General features: G+C 26.1%; 1 protein-coding gene across 2 annotated transcripts in view; it reads left to right on the top strand.

Annotated features, from left to right (window-relative positions):
• The window catches only part of LOC119672411 (homeodomain-interacting protein kinase 2), a 78,227-nt gene that overhangs the window by 43,418 nt on the left and 16,418 nt on the right, over positions 1-18,391 (top strand). The window contains exon 1 of one of the 2 annotated variants that reach the window (XM_038083454.1): positions 17,183-17,203. The exons of the other annotated variant lie outside the window; for it this stretch is intronic. The gene's annotated coding sequence lies outside the window, so the exon portion shown is untranslated. Of the gene's footprint in view, positions 1-17,182; positions 17,204-18,391 lie in introns of those variants that run through there. 2 annotated transcript variants of the gene reach the window in all.

Below are 18,391 nucleotides of genomic sequence, written 5' to 3'. Positions count from 1 at the left end.
AGTTTTTAAATTTATTTACTTTATTTTGCAATTTGGCGCCCCACGGATGCGTATCATGACAACTTTTGCTAGCTGTTGCTGTCGTAAGTTGTTGACTGACGGCAGCAGCGCCTTTGTGTGCCTTGCATTGCCATTGCATGTGACCTCAATTGCAGTTGTGTTTTTTATTTCAGATTCTTTACGAAAAAAATAAGTTTATTATAATAATAAAATATTCAGTAGATGTATGTTAGTTGTGTACTGCATGAGGCGCTCGGCACTTCCACTTGCAACTTCTTTGCTTTGTGAAACTTTTGCATGCATAAATTTCTACGAGTACAAGTACTTCCAGTTCCTCTACTACAATAGAATCATCATATTCGTTTGTGGTGCTCAAAGTCATTCTATTGATGTTTGTTGGTTTGTTGACTGTTGCTCCACAATGAAGGTTTACCAAATGTAAGTAATTTTCATTAGGTTACATTAGGTCATTTACGTACAGTTCATTCGCGTACATTTTCTGAAGGACAGTTTTAACGCTCATATACATATGTACATGAACATACATCTATAATGATTATTTAACCACCTATAAGCGTGCCAAGATTTCTAGATATAAATTAAAAATGAATATAAAAACTATTTATAAAAATATCACATAGGTAATTACAATTCATATAACATACAATTTTATTAATTACTTTTATTATGCTAGTTTAAATTTAGTAAATAATAGTAATAGATATCCAAATTAAAAGTATAATTTGTGTTAGAGCTTCAATTGTTATAAACAATTTTTATTTTATAAATTAACGAACACAATTTTGCTTTAAACGATGCCATTTTTAATTTAATTTAAATATTTGGTATAAAATAGTTAACTCTGCCCAATATGAAAGTTAATTTTAGCTGACATTTTAAAAGCAGGTAGCAAATAGAATAAAATTTAATTATAAAATAAAGTTATCTCTTAATTATTTTTTTTTTTAGTAATTTACAAAAGTTAAATACAATATATGTATTTATATATATGTTTTGGAAAGTGTGCCATCAAAGCACTGACTTAAAAAAATTTGAATAAATAAATCAATAGATTATATCAGATTTTATTTAGATGTTTTTTATTTAAATTGGTTTTATACAACCAAAATGAAAGTTATATAATACAACATAGTTTAAAGTACCATCTGTCCGAAATCAATAAAATTTTTACTGATGGCTGAATATATCCTCGTATTATAGGTTTCCAGATCACTGTAGGTTTTTCAGGCAGAAGTGATTACTATAAAGGAAGCTTACGTTTGTCTAGAAGTAGATAATTTACTTATAAGGAATAGATATATACTATCGGATAGTGAGTTCCATTCCAATTTACATCTACAACTGTTTTTAACTGCACATGTCCAAATGAGATGTCAAGGCAGTTCAATATTGCAAAGCAGATGAGGTAGCCAGATGAAATGCTTGAGAAAACCACTCGGAACACCTAAACAATCTGGGCATATCGTTAACATCATGCAAACTGGCACTGAGTTCTTCCTTTGCCAAACTTTTTAATATAAGATGGGAAGACAACGATATGGAGGCATCTGTGTGCAGTTTGGCCATCCAATAAAAATCCAATGAAATCAAAGTCTCTCATTGTAGTTTTACTTACAGATCATTGTATTTTAGGTAATCATGCTAGGAGACTAAATCTCCCTTTTAATCATACCAGCCGCAGCCGCTAACTGCAAGACCTCCTTCTGAATAGCATTATGAGCCAAAGATTCTAAGGAGGTTTAACGCTTTGTTTTTAATAATACGGTAGCACATAGGCCTAAGTGTATCCCTTGGGATCGCCGGTATAACCTAACCTAACTTAAATTAATAAAATTATTGGTTGAAATTGTACACCTAACTAAATAACTCCTCAATCAGTTTATAAATATTTATAATAATAGCAAAAAATGTTAGTTTTTGTAGTTTAATAAAAGATGTTAACATCTTTATAGGAATTTAAAATTTTTAGTTTATCAAATAAAATATAATAATGAAAAATTTAAATAAAAAAAAAACATTGTCAGAAAATAATTAAACCCTTGTTGCAACCAGACTTTTCAATCTCTTAATTCCAATGCTTCAGTGTTCCAAATGTTCATGTTAACATGTGTCGAAAAAGTTGTATTTACTGTAGAACCCATCAATCAACTTAGGCAACTGCAGTTTGTTTGAGTATATTTTGGTAACAGCATTTCAATTTTTTTTATCATGTAATAAAAACTGCAATTTATAAAATATTATTTTGCACAATTCTTTAAATCACTATAAATGAATATACTTTAGGTACATTAAAATCGAAAATAGATAACTAGTAAAGTAATCTTTTAATAAATGAATTATAAAAATTGTACTTTAAAGTATTTGAGGATTACGGTGGTCGAAGAGTTTATATAGGCATATTCTTATTTGCATATTTAGGATGAACATCTCTATAAGTTCGAGTTGCTCGATTATATTCGAGTCATATTTTGAGCTCTCTGTGTTTTATTTTTATTTTTTTTATATAATTATCATAAAAATTGCTGTTAAGTAGTCAGGCATAAGAGCCTGAAAGTCGGATTAACTGACTCGTACATATTACTTGGAACGTATTCGTATTCTTAGTGCTATGGAGCCAGCTATTATAATATGAATTAATTTGTTTTTTAATTTAAAATATATTTTACTTCTCTTGCACTTTGAAATATCTTTCTATATGTACTATATTTCTTAGTTTAAATAAATACTTTCAGTTATCACTGCATTAGGATGATTACTCTCATAAAGTCTTTGAAAAAACTACATTAAAAAATAAAATAAAGCTTCTATTATCGAATACTATACTTTATATACTTGATAAGATGATCTATTGCTTACTTATATCAATATTTGAATTTAATCCTTTTGATTCTTGCTATTTTAATTCTTTAAGCTTGCTAGAATTCATGTTTTCAAGAAAGACTTTTTAACGACTTTTCGTGTGAATACTTTTTTGAACTTGTTCGGTTAAAAAAAGATATAGATTCTAACAAAAGCTAATTGAATAATAATGCACGAGAAAGAGATATATACGTTTAGTATACAGTTCATATTGGTCTGAGTGAAGCAGATTTAATACTATTACGTAAATATATAATAGACAGTATTTTTTTGATTTTTCTAACATATATTTATTTAGTATAAATTGCAAAGTTTCTAATTTATTCAAATGTAATAAGAAACCATGTTTAAGAGAATTTTAAAATTTCAGTCTATTTTATAATTGCTAAGCTTAGATCTCACAATCATAAGTATGAGTTAGTCAATATCACATAACTAATTTATAAAATATGGTAATAATATATGATATATGATTTCATTAATTTTGATTTGAATACTTGAAAGCAGTTGAATTTGAATTTAAATTTGAAATGACACATTTTTTATTTTGCAAGTAGAAACAATGCACAATAAATCAAAATAATGAGCATTTGTTACTTAAGTGACTTGATTTACACCTAAATCATTAATTTTTGTGACATCAGTCATACTTTAGTTACTATTAACATTAAAGTTATGATTATGTGAAATCGGACATATATAGTAGGTTACAAGCAGTATATTTTACAGTATGAATCAGTTACTGCATTCCAAACTGGAGTCAGCATTCAGTTTGCTTAAGTTGATCTTTTTAACTGCTCATTAAAGTCTCATACATTTTCCTCCAGCTCAAAAAGTACCCGGATTTTGTAAATAAAACAAATTAAAATTTTATTCCAAATTTATTTTATCTTCTTCAAAATATGCTCGTTCTGAAGCGATATACATATGCCAACGCTTAACCCAATCTTCCATACACCTTTCGTAGGCCCGTGCAGGTATGGCTTTTAGTTCCTTCAGCGAATTCTCTTTTACCGATTTAATCGACTCAAAACGCTTACCACGAAGGGACAGATGGCGCTCAAATTTGTACCATATGTCAAGAAAGGGTGTACCAACATAACAAACAAAAAATTTTTGAAAAAGGTCTATTACTTAAGGAGTAGTTAACAAACAACAAAATCCGATACTTTTTGAGCAGATGGTATTAACAGCATACAATATATAGATTAGAAGAAAAATTTGCATTTTCCTTTAGACTCTTTAATTCTAAAATGTTCGTTAGCCTCAACCGTGTTAGGGTTTTAAGGGTGCTATGAGTAATAGATAAATTATAATCCTCTATTGAGACCACAATCGTTCTTATCTGTGGTGTCGCCTTTCCGTAGAAGATTTAAGTTTGCAGTACAACTCCATTCAGTTATTTTGAAGTCTGATTTTAGTTTTTGTCATGTCATATTAATTATCATCTTTATATCAACGATATATTCAAAAAAAGTAAACTATATAATATTAAATTAAAAATGACATCATCTTGACCTTTTCACATAGTCGCTTACAAAATTTTCTTTAACATGATTGAAACTATATTATTTGCAATTTTCTTTAAAAACAACCATAAAAAAAATGCATTCATTCGCTAATATACGTAATGCGGCAGTGAAAAACTACAAAAGTTATGAACGCAACGTATTTGCAGTTAAAATATGTATTAGTTTTTCATCATAATTTTATTTTAAAGTGCAAAAATCTACGTTTTAATAACAAAAGTTATTAAAATTTTCTCCGTTACCCCTTTTAGTAACCATTTACACAAAAAATAAAAAATAAAAGAAATAAAATAAAAGCCAAATGATGAGCCATATTTAAAATGTTTTTTTTTTTAAGTAGTTTAAAAATTTTACAATATTTTTAGTGAATTCATTGCACTTGGCACTCTGCAATAAATACCAAAAATAAAAAACAAAGTGCATTTTGGCGTAAATCCGTGCAATTTAAATTTAAATTGTTATTTTTATTGTTGTCTACGGCTTTGACGTGCAACGCAGTGCTGCTTTTATGCACATTTGTTGCAATTATTTTTGTTGGTTTTAACTACTTTTTACACAAAAAAGCAAATGGAAAATTTTGTTGAACTTAAGTTTTAATACTGCAAAAAAAAAAAAAAAATTTAAAAAAAAATACTATATAAACTAATATAATTAAATGATTTTTTGGTTGTTAATTCTAAATTAAAACAGTCGTAGCAATGTACGAATGTTTAAAATTTTAATGAGTGCATTACCATTTGTGCGGTAGCAATAAAAATATAAATACACTATATTTAAAAACACAAACCAAACCGTTAAAATAATTTAAGTACACAAAAGAAAAAAAAATAATATAAAAAAAAAACAAAATTAAATGGATGCACAAAAATGCAACAGTAGCTTAAAAAATGCAATCATTTGGTGCAAAGCACACATATCGTATCTCATAGATAAATAATAAATGTTCATACATTTTTTTATTGCTTATCTTTAGTAGGCTATTGTTAGGTGTTAAAAAGTCTATTTTTCACCATTTTTTTTTTGCACTTCAATTGATTAAAATAATAGTTGCTTACTATTACTTCTTTAGTCTTAAAGTATACGAATTTAATTTACATATTTAGTGCTTATTAATTTTGCGCAATAAAAAAATAATTTTCTCTATGCATTGAAGTAAAAACTTTTTAAATCTACTAATGTTTGCAATACTGTATCTCATCATTTATTCATTGTAATTGTATTTTTGTGTTGGAACTAAAATAATTTTGCTAATTTTAATTGAAATGAATGTATAAGCTCTACTTATAGTTTGTTGTATTCTATTTGTTTTGTGTGTTTCGAAATTTTATTTTCACATTTTCCATTTTCCATTGTATTGTAGCACACAAAAGATACTAGAGAGAACGAATAACACGATACATGTGAAATTTAATTTGTTAGTATTTTTTTATACTAATTTAGAATTTAAACTAGGTGTGTTTGTTCAGAAAAATTGCATGAAAAAATAGTGAAATTTAATTGTATAGGTAATAAAAAGCAAAAAGCGGTAAATGTGAACATTTCTCTTATTATATATTATATATTACAAAAATTTATTCTCTTCTCATCACATAAGTAATGTTACTTAATATTTATAGTCTAATGAAATAGCAACTCTTTATACGTAATCAAAAATTTTTTCTTATTGATTTTTAAAATTAAAAATGCTTGTAAAACACTGTTTGCTAAACAAATTTTTTCTTATTATTTCCTATTTATAAAGCAGTGTTTTTAATTTTTATTTTATGTATAACTTGTTATATTATTTTATATAACTTATTTTAATATACATTTTTTTATAAAAATTTTTTTGTATATGTTACAAAATTTTTTTATATACATATTTTTATATACATTTTTTTATATACAGTTTTTTTCTATACTTTTTTTTATATAAATTTTTTTATATACATTTTTTTATATAAATTTTTTTATATACTTTTTTTAACTTTTTTTAACTTTTTTTATATACTTTTTTCAAATACTTTTTTTATATACTTTTTTTTATATACTTTTTTATATACTTTTTTTTAATACACTTTTTTTATATACTTTTTTTATATACTTTTGTTTATATACTTTTTTATATACATTTTTTTTATATATATACATTTTTTATATATACTTTTTTTATATATACATTTTTTTACATAAATTTTTTTATATACATTTTCTTATATTTTTATATAATTTTTTTATATATATAGTTTTATGGTATATAAATTTTTTTATATACATTGTTTTACCTTAATTTTTTTATATAACTTTTTGTATATACATTTTTGTATATACATTTTTGTATATAACTTTTTCATATAACATTTTTTTAATGAATTTTTTAAATACAACATTTTAACTTTTTTATATAATTTTTTTATAGAGAGGTTTCGAAATGTAGTAAACTACTATAACAAGAATTCTTTTGTTATATTATTTTAATTATTTGAATTTTTGGCAGACCATACAGTAGTTTCAAGTATTGCCAAATACTAATAATCAGTGGTCTTAGACTTATTTCGTGTATTTAATTATTCGTAAATAATTTTTTAAGACTGCAAGTGCCAGGGATTGAACTCGTGCCCTGCCAAATTTGAAGCTTAGAGTCAGCGCTCCTCAACTAACTGACCCAGAACCGTACTTGACTATTATGTTTGCATATGTTTCTGGAGTTTTGCTAATTTGCTGTAAAAGTTATATTAAAAAAATTTATTTGCTGTGTTATATTGTAACGAAATCATAAACCAACTGTAGAATAATTTAATTAATTAATTATATTTTGATTTTTAATTGTTAAATTTTAATACTATTCTGTTTGTAGAGGCATTATTTGTTGCATGGTTTATATATTCTTTCATATGTATAGAACCTTAGCTAGGAATGTAATACGAAGAAAGTCATGCTAATGTTACTCTACGATTCGCACGGGCGTGACCATATTTTTTTTATAACTTTTTTATTTTTCATATTTAAAGTTTTTATTATTGACTTTTTTATTTTTATTTTCAATTTTTGATGCTGACAACTAATACTTTGTCTCTTGCTATTTTAGTGAAGTAGACGCAACTTTAGTAAAACAACTTTGTTTTTAATGTAGTTCTAATTTCTACATCTAACTCCTGGATGTGTTTTTCCATCAAAAGTAAAAGCGTGTAAAATTAAATTAAAAATGTTTCCATATAGTAATTTGTGAGTTTTGTTGTTTTAGATTAGTTTTTAGCTATGCGCTTAGAAAGAAACAACTTACTCCCTTTGCACTATTTTATTAAGTTATTAATGTTTATCAATGGTCTTAAAAAAACGAGTGCGGTAATGTCTCATTTAAACTTTATTAAATTTATAATGAACTAAAAAACTAATTTAGTGCAATTTCCAACTTTAAGGAACCTTCTGGTCATTTTTACCTAGTAGTATTGTATATCTAGTAGTGAACTTATCAATATATTGCAAAATTTTTAGTTTATTTTCGTATAATTCGAACAGTAAGCAATAATATATTAATAAGTCTTATTGATAAGTTATATTTAATTTAATTGAATTATATCCGGGATCTTGAACTAGGAAATATTATCAAGTTTTGTCAACACTTTTAATTTGTTATGGTTTGTTTATGAGAATATCTGCAGTGATAGTACTACAGATCTCATAAGTTGCAATATACCTTTGCCCCTTCAAACATTAATAATAAAAAAAAAACAGTCGATTTAACTGAATGCCTGAAATTAATTTATATATAAAAGTCAAAATCATTGGTTTTGATCGTTCATTTTTTGTGCAATTTTATAATGAAAATTTGTCATAAAAAGTAGAATGAAAACGTAGATGAGTAATTGAAGATAATATATAATAAACATTTCTTCTATTTACCCTTGCAATAATAAATTCAATTAACATTAAAGAAATGTTGCTTTACTTTGTTTGAGCAAATCATAACATTTTGATGTGACACAGTGACAGTTCTTGTTTATCCCAGAGTCATGAAATTGAATCGCACATATCAATAGCCTGCATTATTTATTTTTATACACGAGTATATAGAGAATGTTTTTCACTTAATTTTTTTATATTTATCTAAAGTGCCAGAACGCTGAAAAAAAAAATTAAACCTCGTTTATTTTATAATAATAATTGTAAATATACGAAATAATAAAAAATATTACAGAAATATGTTGTTTGTGTATTTTCCCCAATGATACCAATACTAAACCATCAAATAAAAAAAGCACAGATATAGATACAGATACTCGTTTTATATACAGCGTTAAGCGTTAAACAATATTGAGAGAATAAATAATAAAGAAAAAAGATTTAACCAGTTCAATTGATATCTCTTGGCTGGTAATTCTTTTTAATTCTGTTCATTTGTTTGGGTAACTTTTGCATTCTGAATCTGGTTTCTCCGTTACAAATGTCACATGAACAACTTTTTACAGCATTTCTTTGAAAAGTTTTCCTTTTACATATTTAAATTTATCTTATACTTTACTTTTTGCTTGAGGAAAAAATAATCAATAAAAACAATTTCTTATTTAAGTAAAATATAAATTAAAAAGAGAAATGCAAATAGAAAATAATATTTAAATAAAAATGAAATGTCAAACTGAATATACTTTTTAAGTTAATATAGTAATATTAACTTTAATTATTTTTATTGTCTTTAAAAATAAAAAATACGTTTTTTGAATTATTCTATATATAAATTTAAACATTAGATGCTGTAGAGAAATTTATCATAAATTACTTTATTTTGAATATTCTTGGCTTCAAAATCATCTCACACGCAAAGTTATTTACTGATAATGTAAACTATGTAATCCATTTTCTGATACTAGAATCAATATAATAAAAATAATACATCAAAATAATAACCTAAGTGCTTAACAGAAGCTTGCAGATAAGATCATTTAAAAGCCCTTTTATTACTGGATCTTAGAACCGGTGGAATGTCATTCTTTTAAACGTTTTTTTTTATAGATTTTCTATTTCTATTGTTAGAAATTTATTAGATTAAGAATTTTTTTTTTGAATTCAAAAATAAAAAAAATCTGCTTAAAGCACTAAATTCGGTTCCTTTACGGATGTATTGACTACTATGATTTATTGGATTAAATATCTTAAAACCTTGCAATAATAGTGATCCTGAAAATACTACACTCGTTTTTGTTCCATAAAATAATTCGTGAATAGGTATAGTATGACTCTTACCATCCAGTGGAAATCAATTATATATTCAAAGTATGTCTTTTAAATAGTAAAATATTTATTTCACAATATCTTTTAAAAATTTCTGTTACAATACTCAGCTGATTCATGACTTTACGTTTTTCCAGTACAAAGTTCTCATATTTTTTTTTTACGATATAAACGAAAATTTAAATGTCTTGCTTTCTATATGACTCAATATTAACCTGAAAGCAATTAAAAAAATTATGTTTTTGTAGTAATAATTATATATTTTATTTAGTGTTTAATTAAGAATAAAAAACGGATGTTTATAAGCTGTTCTCTTTTTTACATTTTCAGTTAAAGTATAATATTAATATAATAAATAGAGTTAAGTTTATATTTGAACCTAAAAATTTTAGGGACTTGAGAACTTAGTTAATTCATTATCCTATTTTAAGTGCCAAAATTGAATAGTTTTTAAAATATTTGATTCAGTTTTGGTATATTATAAAATTATTTAGACATATATTTAAAATATGCCTTAACAGGTTTGTTAGAAATATAAGGTATATTATAATGGTATATATTGTAATTTTTCAGACTTATCAAAGTATTAACAAAAATGTACCTTAAAAAATTGCAATTAAAAAATCAAGTCTAAATTTCTATTTATTATAGAAATTAGCTCGATTTTTTCAAAAAAATAATTCGTTTTACTTTATTTATGATTATGTTTTTGTAAACAATGTTGAAGTTAATTTAATTAATACAAATGTTCTTAAATACAGAATTATTTGAACTCCCTTTACATCATATAATTGATATATTCTTTATATAAGAATTTTAAATTTAAAAATCTTTTTAATATAGTTACTGTTTATACATGGTTGGTTGGTTGGTTGCAGTGGCAGGCCATAAGATAACTTCAAATGTACCTCAATTAGCGATTTATCGCCGTTTTGCTACCACATTCTTCCCAAGAACCCTAGTATAGAAGAGTAGAGACTAAATCCATCCCGCCGAATTTAGGTAATTTAATAGGTATTTATCGTTGAGTAGTCTGATAAACTATCACAGAAGTATTTTCCTAAGAACCTATATCTTCTTGACGTTAAAGCCGGGCATTCACAGAGAAAATGTATTGTTTTTTTCTCCTGCGGGTCTCCACAACTGTTTATACATATTTTCATTGTACAAAGCTTTAATCAATTTATGAAATAAAATTGTATGAACATATTAAATTTGATAAATACTACTACATCTATATTCTATAACTAGTATTGTACTTTTACACTTAGGTCCATTGTAGGCACCCTATAAGTACTTATGTTCACAAGATTTATTTGCTTGTAATAATTACTAATATTTATTAAGCTTAAGCCCACACTAAAGTGTTTAATAATGACAGTCGTATGCTCCAATTGTAAAAATATTATAAAAAAAAGTTTTTTTATATTCATTATCTACATTAGATTTAATGAATTCTTTTTTTTTTTCTTGACTATATATCAATTTAATGTTTGCATATGTTTTTCATACAATTTACAATGAATTTACTTGCGTTTAACTGTGGAATAGGTTTTGTAATGCAGTACTCGCCGCATATATATCATTGACTTCATAAAGAAAGTTTTTGTGTGGTGGAATATTTAAACCAATTTATTTGCGAGTGCAATCAATTCTTTGCTGCAAATAATTTATGTTCGCTAGTCTTAAAGATTGAGAAAGGCGTGTAGCTTTTACCACCACCACCTACCACTAGATGCATTTCAAATTAAACTCGTTTCTTCATTGACATTTTATCTTTAGTGTCTATCGGTCTATCGGTCTACGCTTCTACGTCTGGCTTGAATATCTCAACTAAGAAGGCTTTGTCTGTGGCGTTGGTAATTGTAGGCACGATCTTCGTGGCTATACCAACAGTTTTGCTGGCATACGTTATTCGTTGTGCTTCAAAATTTCAATATTTGATCTGCAATAATAGTACAAAGCAAACTGTGCAATATCTTTTTCCTACAAAATGGTATTTACATGCATAAATCTTTAAAGAATAAAGCAGAAATCTTGGAGTGAAGCATAAGAAGAAGGAAAACCAAGTACCTAACCGCACAGCTGTTTATTCTTAAGCTTTTCATTGTGGCTTGTGCGGAAAGTGTTTGATGTCGTATGGCAAAGAAGTGAAGTGGTACAACGTGTAAATAAATTTGAGACAACCTCAATTGAATTCACTGAATGAGAGTTGCACTGAACTCACGGTGCATAATTTTCTTATTTTGTTGTGGTAAATAACATTGTTGTAGACTATTTTTAGAACAAAACACAATAAAAAACTAAACATTTTATAGATTACAAATATTTTTTCTACTTTCTATTTTTATTATTAACTTTTTTTTTTAATTTAAATTTTTATTTAAAATTTATTTTTTTCTTTCCATCAACTTGGTACGCTCTACATTTCCTTTTTCTATTTTTTTTTTATCACTTATTGATGCATTATTATCAGGTTTTTCGAATCAAGTTTTTCAATTTAAACTCATTACTTCATTTCAAATCAATGAATTTCCGCTTCCGTTTACTAAACGTAACTCAATCAACTGTTTTATGAAGTAAATTCGTTCCCTGTGTGAATGAATCTCTTGAAGAAGTACGTGCCTTTGCTATAAGTGTTCAAAATTGTACATCGACTAAAAGCTACTTGCACACAAAAATATTTCATTATAAGCTTACAGAAGAATGACATTACCTTCTTACATGTTTAATTTTTTTTTTTTATTCTTATTAAGATTAAGATTTTGAATGATGCTTTATGTTTTTTTTTTAGATTGAGGTTGTAAAAAAAGTATAGCCTTAATTCAAGAGAAGTTGTAAGTTCCATTGAACTTAAAATATATACAAATAACTAGATGCCTATAGCTGATTTTCTGAATTTTATAGGTCCAAAACGGTGTGTCTTTTATGTCTTTAATTTTATTATTCGTTAGTTGAGGTTAGGTTATACCGGCGATCCCTATTGGAAGAACTTAGTAACAATTTGCATGATGTTAGCGATATGTCCAGATTATATTTAAGTGTTCCGAGTGTGGTGCTGAAGCACCCTTTCTGGCTAGCTCGTCTGCTCTGTAATTGTCAAAAATATCCCTATGACCGGGATCCCAGATTAGAGAAATATTGAGCTGCGTCGACATTTCATTTAGAGATGTGTAGCAGTCAGAAACTATAGATGTTAATTGGGCTGAACTCATTAGTCGAGTAGAATTACTATAACTGGGTTAATATGATTACTTATTCTTTGATTATATTTTGTAGAATATCTTTCTCTAATAAAGTTATTACAAGTGGGTTGACGTTATTACTCAGTTTTTCATTATAATTTGTAAATAGTGAATTACAACAACAAAAATTCTTTCTATATTAGTTGTAATTAAATTAAAATTGAATAGTTTTTAATACCATTTTAATTTTTAAATTTCTAAAATTAAATAATTTTAATTTAATTTTTGGTTGACACATATAGCTGTTTCGTGTATTGTCAAGTACCCAACATTAGTGGTCTTGGAATTATTTCTTATATTTAATCATTCGTAAATAATTTTTTGGGCCTGCAAGTACGTTTGTTTATTCGTAAAATACCTACTTCTAGTAAAGTTATTGCAAGTTGGTTCACAGGATTATATAATCTCATCTGTAAGATTTTAATAATCCTGTTTGTAAGGTATTTTGTAAAGTATTTTTTAACTTCTTTGAGTACAGTCAAAATTTTGAATTTTCATATACTCATGATGCATTAAGTAATAATTTAAGAGTTTTGGGTTGATGGTTTTTAAAATTTGAGTGATTAGCTGTGCCTCATAATTTTAATCTATTCGTTTATATAAGTTTTATTTATCGTTTTGTAAAAAGATACATATTGAACACAAAGCTAAGATTGAAGCCAAAGTTACTGATATATTTCATGTTAAGTAAAAAAAAAATTATATTGTTACTAAAATGAAATTATTAATAAATATTTTCTATTTTATTTAAAGCTTCGATAGAACTTGTTTATTAGAAACTGGTTCAAGTACTCTATAATTCTAAAAGATAATTTATATTCATTAATTAAGCAATTTATTTCATTTAAATTTGTTTTTAATTACAAATTGTAGATTTTTTCCAATTTTTGAGCTAAACCTTTAACATGCTTATTCATTACATATATAATTTGAAAATATATTATTAATTTTAATAAAGTATAGTATTGAACGAATTTTTAATTGCATGAGAACTTAAAACGATAATACAAAACAAAAATATTGATTGGTTAAAATTTTTTTATTATAATATTGTAGATAATTTCATAGTCCCGGCTATTAGTTACATGGTCCATTCGATCAGTCCAATTTTTGGATTGGACTACTATTTACGCCATTCAGTAAATCGATTGTTAAGCGCGCTGTATGACTGTATGGCAAGTTGCGCCGTCTTGTTGGAACCAAACGGCATTTGGTGTCAATATGTAACTGCTTAATTTTTGGGACAAAAAAAAAAACTATTTGCCATTCACCGTAAAGCAGCCTCTTGCTCCTTTTGAAAGAAGTAAGAACTGATGATGACGTCAGCGTGTAAACTGCACCAAACAGTCAATTTTAGTAGATGTAATGGTGATTCGTTATTGACGTGACCATTTATCCAGAAATGAGCTTTATTATTAAATACAATTCATCGAAGAAGTGCTCTATGAACTTTGCGAAAAGATTTATTTTTTTCAAAGTAAATTTCCACAGCTTAGAAGCGTTGTTCTAGCGTTAAACGTGTCATGATGAATTGACAAATCTTACTGAACAGAAATGTCAACACAGTTTAATATTCTCAGCTGACAAACCATAGTTATCAATATCGATAGTTCTCATGCAGCTAAAAAATAGACCCGTTATAATTATTTTTTTTAATCAGACGAGAACAATTTATATATGTCCACTGTTAGTTTGACTTAAGGAGCTACTAAATTTTTAAATGATATAAATAATATTTTTGTGAAGACGTCATAAGTATTTATTGGTACTACCGGAATCGATTGATTATATATAAATTGTAAAACCGTGGTTTATATTTTTTCCCACTTTACCTTATTATTGTACTGCTAAAGGAAATAACAGAATATTGTCTAATTGGAATCACTCATACGATGACGTAAAGTATATGACTGTCATAGACTTGCTGAAACGATGAAAAGAAAACAAAGAAAATATATATAATCTGCTTTAGTTCTTAATCGTACTTTGCTTTATGCTAAAGCTACATTTAACAGAATTTACCTAATCGATTTCTACTTCATAATGCAATATGTTTTACATTATTTTGTAAGAACATCCTTTTTAGTGGTGAAGTTTTTAAAAGTCTCTATGCTAAACTTTATTTTGATTTGATAATAGGAAATTTGAAGTATTTACTGTATGATTGAAGAAAGTATTTCTTATGTGCTTTCACAATAGCACGTAAACGTTTTTATATACATATATGTATATACCTATATATAATATATACGTATATATTAATTAACACCTAGGTTAGCCATTAAATCAACTGATGTTGTTTCCGCATTGTACTGAGTTTAATGCATTATGACAACCGGTTCGCTAATGATGTTTTCAGTTGTAATAAAATTTTATTTTTATGTATTATAATGAATTTATAGTTTTTTTCAGTTTTAATTTAAAAATTTTTGCATCAGCTATTGAATGATTCATCTCAACAAGCAACATATACTAATGAATTGTTTTCCTATATTCATATTTTATTGCATTTGCAATTTATGGAGAACGGCTTAAAATATCTCATTTATTTATATGAGTATCTCCAATGCAAATTGTACTGCCCACAATTTCTATTGTTCGAAAATTACATCGTTAAAAATTAATATTGCAATATTTCAATAATCAACAACGATATCAATTTTATTTTCAATTCTTACTGTTCACAAAACAAAAAAAAAAAAATTAAAAATAATTATTGTGGAACCACTGCATGCTGTATGATATATTTAAACATTTCTGAAATAATTAGTGCTTCAAGCTAGTGTAGTAAACATATTAGTTACTAGATTTATCGTTATTGTTAAAATAAAATATACATTTCTGGATACATTCGCTAACTTTAGTGCGCTTTTGTGTTATAGAATTTATTTATTTTTATATTATTATTTACGTATAGCAATAGCTGTGTATCTGTGCTTGCCTAGTTTTTTTCGATTTTAGTTTTATGCAATCACAAATTAATGCTAATGCTAATTAAAATACAATTGTATTGAGAGATTCATGTAATGTAATTAAATATATAATAGGATTTTGGGATATGTAAAATCCACAAAGCCTTATTGTGCATATACGCAGTATTTTTATTAAATTAAAGTTGGCTTAAGTATTTAATCATGTTTGCATAATGTTCCCTGACACCTACTCGTACATTTGCTTCTACGCGGGTTATTACATTTTAATGGAATATTACTGTTACGAATATTCGGTACAAAGCTTTTTACATTTATCATAAACGGATTAAGGTGAAACGGCAGGAGTATATATTCCATATTATATATGAATTAAGAAAATGTACTCACTGAGTGAGTAAAGTACACGTGATTAGTTCTGGTTACATGATTTTGATTGCCATGTGATATTTAATTTTTATTGCACAACGAACGTTCTTGATATTTCTAATAAATAATATTTAAGATTTAATAAAGTTGAAAATTCTGCATTATTATTATTATTATGTTATAAATAACTATAATTATTGTTAAAATATAACATATGTATGTTAAAATATGAGCTATGACAAAATATTTACTTCGAACACAAAAGACATACCTTCGCCTTCTATCCGGATTTTGTTGTTTGTTAACTACTCCTTAAGTAATAGACCTTTTTCAAAAATTTTTTGTTATGTTGATACACCCTCTCTTGACATATGGTACAAATTTGAGCGCCATCTGTCAATTAGTTTGTTTACAGCAGCTGTTAATGTGAGACTACCTTTAGTGCATTTAGCTATTTTTACTATGGAAAATTCTTGTTGTACGCGATTTTTTGACCAAACACGGCACCACTGTCATCACGCAGGCATCATATTCGCCAGATCTGGATCCGTGCGACTTTTTCCTATTCCCGAAACTTAAATTGCCCCTTCGTGGTAAGCGGTTTGAGTCGATTGAATCGGTAAAAAAGAATTCGCCATATCTGCACGGGCAGATGTGTATCGCTTCAGAAGGAGCATATTTTGAAGGAGTTAAAATAAATTTGGAATACAATTTAAATATGTGTGTTTTATTTACAAAATCCGAATACTTTTTGAGCAGAAGGTAATAATCAGTACACAGAATAGGGACTTAATCTATTTCTAAAAAATTAAAATATATGTATATATATTACTTAATAAAACAGATTTTTAAAATATCTACATATTTATTTTAATAATTATAATAAATAAATTGATATATAATGTGTACCATTTTTCTTTGCAGGTATGTTAAAAATAACTGAAATCAGAGTGGACTTAGTTACGTCAATTTTGAAGCAATAATTTTGACTATATAACTCTTTGTGACTTATTCAATAAGGTTGACTTATGTAGAATAAATGGTATGTATCCGATTTATTCGAATTAGATAAACTATATTATATTAGTAGATCTTAGATAGTTTTGGTTTTCTAAACAAATATAAATGGTGAAGGTTATTCAGTGGTTCCAGAAATTTTCAAAATTGAGCAAAGGAGGTTTATTTATATGAATATACCGGTGCATTTGTGTGAATGTGTTCAATTTATTGCTGTGAAAGAGGCATGTTTTTTACTTTTTAGAAAAAATTCTAAAATTTTAAAAAATTTTTTAATTGGTTTTAAACATTTTTTTGGGTTTTTTTATTAAAAAATATATTTTTTTTGCTTATAATCTTATTTTTGTTTTTATTTATTATTATGTTGAGGCTAGTTGAGTCAGTGCACCTGAGTACTTTTACTCTCTATTAACTGCGACGTTTCTTCAAAATCCCTTTTTTGCGCCTTGACTATGTTATTGTTTATCACTTCATCAGACTAAGCAATAATTGACCTTAGATCTGCATACCTCCCCGAGGAGCCTGTAACCTCCTCTATTTTTTTTTTGATTATTTATTTATCGTTTTTATTCTATTTATAATTTTTATTTTTTATAATTTTTAATTTTTATAATTTTTATTTTTTATAATTTTTAATTATTATAATTTTTATTTTTTATTATTTTTTCTTATTTTATTTTATTTTATTTATTTTTCATTAGAAATCTGCAGATTTTAATAGCCTTTTAATTCTATAATTTCAAACGATTATTATGATTTATAAATATTGGACCACACATTCATTTGTTATTAAAATCATATATTTTCGAAAAAGAATTAAAAGAATATATATTCAAAATATATTTTTAAATAATATTTTCAAATATGAAAATATGGGGTCGGGGCTCGAATAGTTTCTTTGTTCTTAGAGAAGTTTACTTAGTTCACTTAATACAAATGGCTATGTGATATATCATATTTCTTGAATCTTTTTCAGTGTTTTTATACTTAATACATAAAACTAGTCACCGATAAAACTCGTACATGGTTATCCATTTTGTGGTTTTTAAAATCAACAACATTAATTAATTTAATGTTCTCCATGTGATATCTTTTGAGGAAATTTTCAATGATTTTTTGAGATAAAGATGTCGATAGCTAGCACATAGCTTGAAGGGTGTTTCTCAAAGTATGGTATTTTATAATGTCTAGAATTTGAGAATTGTGCTTAGAA

This window comes from Teleopsis dalmanni, chromosome 1, assembly GCF_002237135.1.
Source record: "Teleopsis dalmanni isolate 2A chromosome 1, ASM223713v2, whole genome shotgun sequence".
NCBI lineage: Eukaryota > Metazoa > Arthropoda > Insecta > Diptera > Diopsidae > Teleopsis > Teleopsis dalmanni.
The sequence above is the reverse complement of the archived record's forward strand: the minus strand, read 5'-3'. Positions and strand labels throughout refer to the sequence as shown.